The sequence below is a fragment of the Jaculus jaculus genome, chromosome 3 (genome assembly GCF_020740685.1).
Source record: "Jaculus jaculus isolate mJacJac1 chromosome 3, mJacJac1.mat.Y.cur, whole genome shotgun sequence".
NCBI lineage: Eukaryota > Metazoa > Chordata > Mammalia > Rodentia > Dipodidae > Jaculus > Jaculus jaculus.
This window is the reverse complement of record NC_059104.1, coordinates 114576284-114588917: the sequence shown is the minus strand read 5'-3', so window position 1 is coordinate 114588917 and position 12634 is coordinate 114576284. Positions and strand designations below refer to the sequence as shown.

At 38.8% G+C, this 12634-nt stretch overlaps 1 protein-coding gene across 1 annotated transcript in view; it reads left to right on the top strand.

Annotated features, from left to right (window-relative positions):
- The window catches only part of Birc2 (baculoviral IAP repeat containing 2), a 28158-nt gene that overhangs the window by 5140 nt on the left and 10384 nt on the right, over positions 1 to 12634 (top strand). The gene's annotated exons all lie outside the window — the stretch shown is intronic.

The following is a 12634-nucleotide window of genomic DNA, read 5'->3' as shown; positions in this document are numbered from 1 at the left end:
GTTTAGTAATTCACTTATCAAATATTGGGGTCAGTGATTCTGTTTTTTTTTTTTTTTAGCTGTCTTTTATTTTGGTTGAAAATGTGTTTGATCATATCTTACCTTTAGAAAAGGTAGAGCATGGGAGTTTTTTTTTTAAATTTTAATTTTTTTTCTTTTCACAATTTTTATTAACATTTTCCATGATTATAAAAAATATCCCATTGTAATAACCTCCCTTCCCCCCCCCCCCCCGCACTTTCCCCTTTGAAATTCCATTTTCCATCATATTACCTCCCTATCTCAATCATTCTACTTACATATATACAATACCAACCTGTTAAGTACTCTCCTCCCTTCCTTTCTCTTCCCTTTATATCTCCTTTTTAACTTACTGGCCTCTAAGTATTTTCCTTCTCACACAGAAGTCCAATCATCTGTAGCTAGGATCCACATATGAGAGAGAACATGTGGTGCTTGGCTTTCTGGGCCTGGGTTACCTCACTTACTATAATCCTTTCCAGATCCATTTTTCTGCAAATTTCATAACTTCATTTTTCTTTACCACTGAGTAGAACTCCATTGTATAAACGTTCCACATCTTCATTATCCACTCATCAATTGAGGGACATCTAGGCTGGTTCCATTTCCCAGCTATTATAAATTGAGCAGCAATAAACATGGTTGAGCACATACTTCTAAGGAAATGAGATGAGTCCTTAGGATATATGCCTAGGAATGCTATAGCTAGATCCATCTATATTATTGTGAATTTGATAATTTCTTATTTTTTTGGTCACAGCTGAATAAATTCCATTGTGTATATATATCATATCTTTATAATACATTCATAGACTGATTCCATTTACTAACTATTGTGATATATAGGGTAGCAGTAAACATGGGTGAACAAATATCTTTATGGTGACATGTGGGGTCCTTAGGGTATATATGTCCAGGAGAGGTATAGCTGGATCATATGGTAGTTGAATTTTTAGTTTTTTTGAAAAACATCCACACTGATTTCCACTAGCTGTACCACTTTACACTTCTACTAACAGTAAAAGTTCCCCTTTCCTTATAGCTTTGCTAATATTTGTTGTCCTTTGATTTTTTTTTTTTGATAGCTATTTTGTCCATGAGTTTATGTCTGTTCTATAGCCTCTCTTGCCGTTGATTAGGTTTGTTCCATTGTGATCTGATAGAATATAAATTATTTCAGTTTTCCTATATTTGCTAAGATTTGCTTTGTGTACTAATACATGATCTAGTTTTGAGAAAGTTCCATGTACAGCTGAAAAGAAGACAGCATTTATATAGATTTTTAATTTTTTTTTTTTTTAATTTTAGGCAAGAGAGAGACAGAGAGAGACAGAATTGGCACGCCAGGGCCTCAGCCATTGTAGTTGAACTCCAGACCCTTGTGCTACCTAGTGAGCATGTGCAACCTTGCCCTTGCCTTACCTTTGTGGGTCTGGCTTTTGTGGGACTTGGAGAGTAGAACATGGGCCCTTAGGCTTCACAGGCAAATCCACACTCTATCATATCCCCTCCCCCCTCTCAATTAGTTTCTCTTTTTTAATTTGATGTTATCATCTTTTCCTCCTATTATGAGGGTCTTGTGTGTGTAGTATGAGGCACTGCAAGGTCATAGACGTGAAGGCCAGTTTATGTTTGGAAGATAGCATTATAAGCAGTCCTAACCTTCCTTTGGTTCTTGCATTTTTTTTTTTTTTTTTTTGCCACTTTTTCCACAATGGACCCTGGACCTTTGAAGCTGTGATCGATGTTTCAGTGATGAACACTCTGTCACTTCTTCTCTGCACTATGGTGCCTTTTCGGTGTCCCAGTGGTCACTGCCATCTGAAAATAGAAGCTTCTTTAACCAAAGGTGAGAATAGCATTAATATGGGTATAAATCTTAAGAAAAATGCTTACAGGGCAGTTTATTGAGCATAGTATATGCATTTAGCCAGCCAACAATAGGCATTATACCCCGAGAGCCCATGACCTCCCCCACCATAGGCTGTTGACTAGGTTTTCAGTGCCATGTATGTATTCCTTCCCATGGAGTGGGCTTCCAGTCCAAATAAAGAGCAGTTGGTTTCTCATAACAGACATGCCATTATTGCACCAGTAGGGTCATTTGGCCTGGTTGGCCAAACTTAAGGCTTGCAGTATCTACTGTTGTTTATCACCACTGATGACTTCTGTCTCCCATAAGGCTGCATGTAGTGTAACTTTCTAGCTTCCTGTCAGCTGATCTACAGGGAGGAGGTTTTAGCTCAGTTCCAGCTTGATTTCTTAGTGACCTTACAGTCCAAGCACATGGAGTCTTCAGCAATAGGGCCATACCAACTATTTCTGGTGGGAAACCATAAGCCTTGACAATAGCCTGTAATGTTTTGGGGGCATCAAGAAGCTCCCGGCCAACAACTCAATGGAAGCTATCCCATCCCTGGCACTGAAATTTTTGTAGTAACAATCTATGGCTTCTGGGTGTACCATTATTCAAAAAAGTAGATTTCCATATAGCTTACTCATAACATCAGAAAGTTTTTTTGTTTTTTTTGAGGTAGGGCTCACTCTAGCTCAAGCTGACTTGAAATTCACTCTGTAGTCTCAGGGTGGCCTCAAACTCACAGCCATCCTCCTTCCTCTGCCTCCCGAGAGCTAGGATTAAAGGCGTGCGCCACCATGCCCAGCTTACATCTGAAATTTTGATTAGCCCTTCCCTTACCCTTCATTTTTTTTCTGCTTTTTAATTTTTTTCAAATTTTTATTAAAAACTTCCATGATTATAAAAAATATCCCCCTCACCCTTCATTTTTACTCACTCTCTTCCCTTGACCTCACTTAGGCCATTCCATTCCCAGTAGTCTGTTCATCTACTTACATATGTACAATACCATCTCTTCAAGTCTTCTTCTCTCCTCCTTCTCTTATAGCTCCTTTCTAGGTTACTGGCCTCTACTCCGATTTTTATCCCAACTCATAGACAAGTCTAAACATTTGTAATGAGGATCCACATATGGGAGAGAAATGCTGCATTTGGGTTTCTTGGCTTGGGTTACCTCACTTAGTATAACCCTTTGCAGGTCCATCCATTTTCCTTCACATTTCATAATTTCATTTTTCTTTGCTACTGAATAAAACACCATTGTAGAGATCCTTCATTTCCTCAGCTAGGCTTACTCCAGGGTACTTTATTTTTATTTATTTATTTTTTTGGGGCAGTTGTGAATGGAAGAGATTACCTGATTTCCTCCTCTGCTTGTTTGTTGCTAGTATATAAGAAGGCTACTGATTTCTGTGTGTTTATTTGGTATTCTCCTATGTTGCTAAATGTGTTTATCAGCTCTTGACAGTTTGCTGGTAGAGTCTCTAGGGTCCTTTATGTATAGAATCATATCACCTGCAAATAATGATGATAATTTGATCTCTTCCTTTCCAATTTATATCCCTTTCATGTGTGTCTCCTATTGCTATAGCTAAGACTTCCAGTACTATATTAAATAAAAGTGGAGTCAGTGGACATCCTTGTCTTGTTCCTGAATTCAATGGAAAAGCTTCAAGGTTTTCTCTTTTTCTTTTTTTTGTTTTTCAAGGTAGGGTCTCACTCTGGCTCAGGCTGACCTGGAATTCACTATGTAGTCTCAGGGTGGCCTTGAACTCATGGTGATCCTTCTACCTCTGCCTCCCGAGTGCTGGGATTAAAGGCATGCGCCACCACACCCGGCTAGTTTTTCTCTATTTAGTATTATGTTGGCTATAGGTTTGTCATAAATAGTCTTTATTATGTTGAAATATGTTCCTTCTATTCCTAGTATTTGTAGGACTTTTGCCATGAAGGAATGTTGGATTTTATCAAATGCCTTTTTGCATCTATTGAGATGATCATGTGATTTTTGTCCTTCAGTTCATTTATATAGTATATTACATTTATCGATTTGCTTATGTTGAACCAATCCGTGCATCTCTGGGATAAAGCCTACTTGGTCAGTGCGAATGATCTTTTTGATATATTCTTGTATTCTGTTTGCCAGTATTTTGTTGAGAATGTTTTTAAAATTTAAATTAAATTAATTTTTTTGAGGGCTGGAGAGATGGCTTAGCGGTTAAGCGCTTGCCTGTGAAGCCTAAGGACCCCGGTTCAAGGCTCGGTTCCCCAGGTCCCACGTTAGCCAGATGCACAAGGGGGCGCACGCGTCTGGAGTTCGTTTGCAGTGGCTGGAAGCCCTGGCGCGCCCATTCTCTCTCTCCCTCTATCTGTCTTTCTCTCTATGTCTGTCGCTCTCAAATAAATAAATAAAAAATGAACAAAAAAAAATTAAAAAAAAAAATTAATTTTTTTGAGAGAGAGAGGAAGAATGAGAATGGGCATGCCAGGGCCTTTAGCTACTGCAGACTCACTCCAGACACCTGTGCCCTCTTGTACATCTGGCTTAGTGTGTCCTGGGGAATCCAGCCTGGACCCTTAGGCTTTGCAGGTAAGCACTTTAACCACTAAGCCATCTAGATCTCCACCCTTTGTTGAGAACTTTTACATCTATGTTCATGAGGGAATTTGGTCTGTGATTTTCTTTTTTTGTTCTATCTTTGTCTGGTTTTGGTATCAGGGTAATGCTGGCTTTGTAGAAGGAGTTTTTTATTTTATGGAAAAGTTTGAGAAGCATTGGCATTCTTCCATGAAGGTCTGGTAAAATTCACTAGTGAATCCATCTGGGCATGCCCTTTTTTTAGTTGGGAGATATTTTTTTTTTTAATAACTGATTTGCTCTCTGCTTGTTATAGGTCTGTTTAAATGGTTTATCTCATCTTGTTTTAATTTTGGTGGGTCATATAAGCCTAGGAAATCATTTCTTTCAGATTTTCAAATTTAGTAGAGTATATGTTCTTAAAGTATGTCCTTATAACTTTCTGCATTTCTTTGGTATCTGTTGTAATGGTGCCTTTTTCATATCTAATTTTTATTTCCCCGAGGTAGTGTCTTACTCTAGCTCAGGCTGACCTGGAATTCATTGTGTGATCTTAGGGAGAATTTGAACTCACAGTGATCCTCCTACCTCTGTCTCCTGAGTGCTGGGATTAAAAGCATGCCCTACCACACCTGGCTTTCATCTTTATTTTACTAATTTGTGTCTCTTCTCTCTTCCTTTCTTTCTTTCTTTCTTTTTTTTTTTTTTTTGAGGTAGGGTCTGACTCTAGCTCAGGCTGACCTGGAATTCGCTATGTAGTCTCAGGGTGGCCTTGAACTCACAGAGATCCTCCTACCTCTGCCTCCTGAGTGCTGGGTGCGCCACCACGCTCAGCTTCTTCTCTCTTTCTTTTGGTCAGATTTGATAAGGGTTTATCAATCTAGTTTATCTTTTCAAAAACCTACCTCTTTGTTTCCTTGATTCTTTGTGTTTTTTTTTTTAATTACAAATGATCAATTAAGTAATTCCTAAGGTAAATCAAGTCATGGCAAGAGCCTCTACAGTCTTCTCAACTTAGGTTTACAGAATTTTTTCTCATCCTTTTATGCTAATCAAACGGACCAACTTTTCCACAATTTTCCACCTCTCTGGCATCTACTCCTCTCCTCCTTTCCTGAATACTGGCTCTTCCTTACTTCATCCTATGCAACTCCAAGACTATTTCTGTTTCTAGCTCTCCCACAAAACCTTACCAGGCAACTTTGGTCTCATGGATCTTTCCTCCTTTGAGTTCCTGGCACTTATCCATTCAACAAATATTTACTGAGTGACTTGTTGGTGTTTTTGGTGAGTGACTCTTCCTGATCCTAAACACATGCTATGGTATTAAAAATGTAAACTGTACAGGGTGCTAATTTGTTATCCTCTCCCTGGAGAAAGGGGTGGGGGATCCATGAGACTAAGTTGTAGGACATATGATATTACAGAGAAGCAAAATAACAATAAAAATTCCCCGTTACTTATAATCCTACTACCTGAAGAATCTCACCACTGACATTTTCCTGTATAGCGTTTTTTAATTTTTTTTTTTTGTTTCTTCATCCAGTTTAAAAAACTAATTTTCCCTATAAATGAAAATTTAATCAAGAAAGTACTGTTTCTGGGCTGGAGGGATGGCTTAGTGGTTAAAGCATTTGCCTGCAAAGCCAAAGGATCCAGGTTCAATTCCCCTGGACCCATGTGTTAGCCAGATGCACAAGGGGGTGCAAGTGTCTGGAGTTCATTTACAGTGACTGAAAACCCTGGCACACCCATTCTCTCTCTTTCCTTTCTCTGTCAAATAAATAAATAAATATAAAATACAAAAAAGTGTTTTAAAAAAGAAAGTATTTTTTCCCTTGTGCAATTATTATTATTATACATGAAGTATCTCCACCTCCACTCCCTGGCTCTTTTGTTTGCATGTGGAATGGTTTTGTCTTACCAACTAGAGAACTTACTCAGACTCATGTGATCTTTTGTAGTTCACTGGCCCTATCTGTACTAGGAACTCAACACTGTTCTAGGGCATCTCCTTCAGGGATTCTTTCTTAGGATATAGTCTGTTTTTCTCTCCCTCCCTCCCTCCCTTCCTTCCTTCCTTCATTTGATAATGTTTTTTAATTGACAGCTTCCATAATCATAGACAATAAACAATGGTAATTCCCTCCTTCCCCCTCCCCCTTTCCCCTTCGCGACTCCACTCTTCATCATATTCCTTCTCCCTTTCAGACAGTCTCTCTTATTTTGATGTCATTATCTTTTCCTCCTATTATGATGGTTGTGTGTAGGTAGTGTCAGGCATTGTGAGGTCATAAATATTCAGGCCATTTTGTGTCTGGAGACTCCTTTGTAAGGAGTCCTACCCTTCCTTTGGCTCTTACATTCTTTCCACCACCTTTTCCAGTGTGATAGAGATGTTTCAGTGCTGAGCACTTCTCTTATCACTTTATCTCAGCACTATGGTTCCTTCTGAGTCATCCCAAGGTCATTGCCATCTGAAAAGAGAAGTTTCTCTAACCAAAACTGAGAGTAGCATTAATATATGGGTATGAATATTAAGAGAAGTACTTACCAGGCAGTTTGGTGAGCATAGTACATACATAAGGCTCATGACTTCCCAGTCATAGGTTTTTCAGTATAAGATATGTGTTCCCTTCTGTGGAGTGAGCCTCCGGTCCAGTTAGAGAGTGGTTGGTTTCCCTCATAACAGACATGCCACTATTATACCTGTTGGCTCATTTGGCTTGGTCAAATTTAAGGCTTACAGTCTCCACCGTTGTTTATCTCCACTGGTGATTTCTCTCTCTCCCATGGAACTTCATGTAGCATAGCTTTTTTGAGCTGTCAACTGGTCTACATGGAGAAGGTTTTCAGCTCAGTACCAGCAGGATTTCTCAGTGACCTTGTAGCCCAAGTATGTGGACTCTTCAGCAATAGGGTCTTCGCATCTATTCCTGGTCGGAAACAAGAGCCTCAGCAATCGCCTGAAATGTTTGGGGGAGTATCAGGGACCTCCCTGGCTAACAACTCAACTGGAAGCTATCCTATCCCTTGCACTGAAAATTTTCTATTAACAAGCTATGGCTTCTGGGTGAGCCAGTGTCAAAAAAAAAAAAGTTTCCCTATGACTTATTCATACCCTCTTAGATTTTGATTAATCCTCTCCCCATATTTCCTTTGCTTATTCCCTTCCCCTGATTTGTTCTGTTTTTATAAGGTAGGGTCTTTCTATAGCCCATGCTGACCTTAGGACCTACTCTGGATGCTGTTTTGAACAGCACCATTTCACTGCTCTTCTTTAAGACCTTAAAGGTACAGGCTGCCTTGGTTTACAGTGTAGTCATGTTCACCTGCAAACCATAGGCTGTCTAGCTGGAGTACCCAGATCTTTCCCTCACTTCCAAATGAGCGGGTAACAGTAAGCACTAAGTACTTGCATAAATTACTTTTCTGAATAATAAACTTTAAACTCAAATTACTCAGTGGGCTGGGCATGGTGGCACATGTGTTTTAGGCCAGCCTGGGTTACATAGGGATATATAGGAAAAAAAAAAAAAAAGAATTATTGACCGGTGTGAATTTATTCTTGCCATTCTTCTTGTTTTGTAGTTCTTCCTTTATTGTGTTGTATTATTTATTATTTGAGTATGGTTTACTTTTTCCTATTTTCTCATGTTTGTGCTTTCTTTTCTTTAAAGTGTGAAGGATGCTTTCAGGTGTTTCTGCAGAGCTGCTTTAGTGGTCATATATTTCTTTAGCCTGTTTTTGTTGTGGAATATTGTTATTTCTCTATGAATTTGGATGGCTAGCTTTTCAGGATAAAGTAATCTTGGTTGATAGTTGTTACCTTTCAGAACTTAGAATACATCTTTCTAAGTCTTCCTGGCTTTTGAAGTTTGTGTTGAACAATCTGCTGTTATCCTTTGTATTTGAAAAGATGTTTTTCTGTAACTGCTTTCAGTATATTTTCTCTAGTTTTAGTGTTTAGTGGTTTAATTGTCATATGGTGAGGAGAGGTTCTTTTCTAGTTTTGTCTGTCTGGTGTTTTAAAGGCTTCCTGTATCTGTATTGGCATCTCCCTACGTAGAAGAAATTTTCTTCTATGATTTTGTTGAAAATACATACTATGCCTTTGGAGTGAAATTAATTCTTTTTCTTAAATAGCATTTTATTTTATTTATTTTTTAGAGAGAGAAAGGCAGACAGAGAGAATGGGTATGCCAGGGCCTCCAGCCCCTGCTGATGAATTCCAGACTCATGTACTACCTTGTACATCTGGCTTATGTAGGTAATGGGGAATCAAACCCTGGTCCTTAAGATTTGTTGGCAAGTCCCTTAACTGTTAAGACATCTCTCCAGCCCCTCTGAATTCCTATGTTAGATCTCTTCATAGTGTCCCAAATGTCTTGAAATTCACATTCATACCTTCCTATTAGTTTATCTTTCTTTTTGTTGTACTGTGTTATTGGATCTGCCACCTTGTCTTCTAGTGTAGCTAGTCTGTCCTCCCTTGATCCATTCTGTTGGTGAAACTTTCTGCAGAATTTTTATTTGACTTACTATGCTTTCCATTTCTAGTATTTCTGATTGGTTTTTCTTCAGAATTTCCATTTCCTTACTCAAGTCTTCTATTGAGCTCTTTATTTCATTTAGTTGGTTACCTGTGTTCTCCTTTAGGAGTTTGTTTCCTTTTTTGATTTTTTTGATTTCTCTGAACATAGTTATAATCATTCGTTTAAAATCTTTGTCAGGCATTTCATGTAAATAAGACCACTGGAGATCATTTCTGTGGGTTTATAATTTTGGGGGGGAGTTGTATTGTATTGATATTTTTGTGTCTCATATTATAGAGATATTTGCGTCTTGAGTTAATGTGATGCTTGGGTTTTCTAATTATGTGTAGTATTCTTTTTTTTTTTTTAGAACTTTATTTATTTATATTTATTTATTTGAAAGAGGGAAAGAGGCAGAGAGAATGAGAGAAAGAGAGAGAGAGGGAAAATGGGCGTGCTAGGGCTTCCAGCCAATGCAAATGAACTCCAGACGTATGTACTCCCCTTGTGCATCTGGCTTACATGGGTCCTGGAGAATTGAACTGAGGTCCTTTGGCTTTGTAGGCAAGCTCCTTAACTGCTAAGCCAACTCTCTAGCTCTATCTACAGTATTCTTAGATGTATAAATCTGAAGTATATCTTCAGGGTGGGAGCTTCAGGTGCCAGGTATGGCTGCTATATTATTCCCAGTGTAACAGCAGAAGTGACACTAGGCATTGGGTTTGCCTGCTATGCAACTATTCTAGTAAGCTGGGTGGAGCAAAATACAAGCATATTTTAAAATTCAACTGAGCAATATACACAATCAATAGTGTGAAATATTTGTGTAAGAGTGAGAATTAAAACAAACAGATGATTTAACAAAGTCAAAGTCCTTAAGGGTGTGTGTTACCCCACACCCTTAGTCTTGTCAATTGGGAGGCTGAGATTTGTGGTCTGTAATGGGTTCCAGGTTAGCCTGGGGCCCAATGAGACCTTGCCTCCACTAATGACAGAAGAATAAAACAAAGGCATTGTAAATCAGGAAGCAACAAAAGACAACCCCAAAATATAGCTTATTTAAGAATGATAAAGCTTACCATCAATTTAATTTAACACATAACCTGTCCTGACATGCAAAGTGTGATTAGCACTTCCAGTGCAGGGTGATATACAAGGCTTTGGGTCAGGTACTGACCCAGTGTAAGTAGGCCATTACCTTTTGAATGGCTTCCAGTCTCACCTATGCTGAGTGCCCACTCAGGTCCCTCTTTGCTGCACTGTGGGCTTGGGTAGACTGGTTAGATCAGTGGATCAGGTGTTTTGATTGGTTGTGCTAGATGTTGTGTGGCTGATCTCTCTTCTCCAGATCTCCATGGTTGCTTGTTTAGGCAATTGGGGGAGGATAGGCTGTGGAAGGTGCTTGAAGTTGTATCAGAGCTGTGTAGCTGGTCCCTGTGGTTCTCTTTCTCAGGAGATGCTCAACTGGTCCTTGCTGTCTTCTTTAGGGTTTTGACTTTGTGAGGAGGCTGGTGTGTGTGGAGAGTCTCCTCATATGGGTTCTGCTCCTGTGGCTCAGGCAGGGCAGGGGGCAGTGTAGCTCTTCCCAGAGGACTGGGACTGCTGGCACCTTGGTGGGACCCAATTTTGACTGCTTGTGTGGTTGCTAATAGCTCTGACTTTCTCCTGCTTCTCTGCTGTGGTTGATAATTTCTTGTACACCTTCCCTTTTTTGGTAGAATAGAGTATGTTGTGGTGTTTTTCTTCTTATCCCCCCTCCTCCCCCCAGACTGCTATGGTCTGGCTTCTACACCACCATCTTAACCAGAAGTCTCTTGTTGTTTTTCTATGGCTCTCTTGCATTAACTATTATTCAAGCATGGTTTTATTCTTTCTTATGGCTTCATGTATATACTTTTCTTTGTCTTCACTCTGAAAGGTTCCTTCACATATTTTCTGTAGAGCTGGCTTAGTGGTCATGATCAAAGTTTTTTCTCTTCAGTTATGATAGCTTTGCAGGATATAGTATAGTAGTCTGGCTTAGCAGTTGTGTTTCATAACTTGAAACACATCACTGCAGGCACGCTCTCCTGTCTTAAGGTTTTTGTGGAGAAATTTGTTGTTATTCTAATGGCCTGCCTTTATAAGTGTTGATGCTTTTCTCTTGCTGCTTTCAATAAACTTTATGTGGGCTGTATTGTTCAGTAGTTTAATTGGAATATGATAAGGGGAGATTCTTTTCTTATGTCTTGTTATCTGTATTGGCATCTCTTTCCCTAATTTTGGAAATTTTTCTTCTTGTGATTTTGATAAAAAAAAAAAAACAACTATGTGTTTGGTCTAAAATTTCTTCTAAGATTCCAGAATTCTTAGGTTTGACCTCTTCAATAGTATCCTTAGTGTTTTTAAATTGCTGCTTATACCTTATTAATTTCTCTCTCCTTGTTGGAACATTCCAATTCCTTCACCTTATTTTCAAGTTCAGGTATTTTGTCTTTTTCTTGATCCTTTCTATTAATGAGGGTTTCTGTGAAGTTTTGTATTTTACTTAACTGTGTTTTTTATTGCAGTGTTTCAGATTTTTTTAAATCAGTATTTTTATTTCCTTGTATGTCTTGTATTTTACATCCTTATTTCATTTAGCATTTTTTTTTTGTGTGTGTGTTTTCTTCAGATTGTTCCAGGAATTTAATTTTTCCTTTGATTTCTTCTTCTTTCTTTTTTTCTCCTTAGTTTATTCTTGCTGGAATCACTTACTGTGGGATTCATAGGTTTTGAAGAAGTTATGTTGCCTTGATTTTGTGAGTGAGTGTGTGTGTGAGAGAGAGAGAGAGAGAGAGAGAGAAAGTGTGTGTGTGTGTGTCTGTGTGTGTGTGTGTGTGTGTGTCTGTGTGTGTGTATGTGGTATTTCTCACTCCATTGGGGTATTTACCTCCTGGGTTATTTCATTGTTTGTACTTTCTGCTTGTTTTACCAGTCATATTCTTAGGCATGTAGAGTTCAGAAATTATATCCTCAGGCCAGGGGCTCAAGATGCCTGGTGTGTCATGTATATTATTCTTGGAGTAGAACACTAACAGGAGTGGTCATAGTTTATGGATTTGCCTGCTGTGTGAATGTCTTAGTACTGAATTAACCATGGTCCTTTGCATTGCCTGTTCCCCATAACTGATGGCTACCTCCACAGTGCATGACACACAACCCCCATGAGGATAACCAACATCCCCAATAAGGAGGGTCCCTTCGAGGGAAGGGCAGGGATGAGGGTAAGGATGGTACCAATAAGTGCTGTTTACATACTGAGTATGTCCAGAACTAATTAAAAATAAAAACAATGATCCTTTAACTTCACTAACTGTTGGTGGATAATTAAACAAGGTTGGAATGGAATATACTAGAATTTTAGTTACTTAGAAGTTGGAGAGGTGTAGGGTGGGTTAGGATGGAGACTAGTGTTTAAATTTGAAAAAGATGAAGGTGGCAGACATATCTGGGAGAGGAAAATTAGGATGCAGTTAGGTTTCACAGAGTTTGGAGGTTATTAAGGCTATAGTTATGGAGAATAAAGAAGAGGAGATAATGATAGAATATGGAGAGAGACTGACAAGAGAGGGAAAGTTATATGAGTTGTGTGTGGGAAAAATAATAGAATGGTCACAGTAG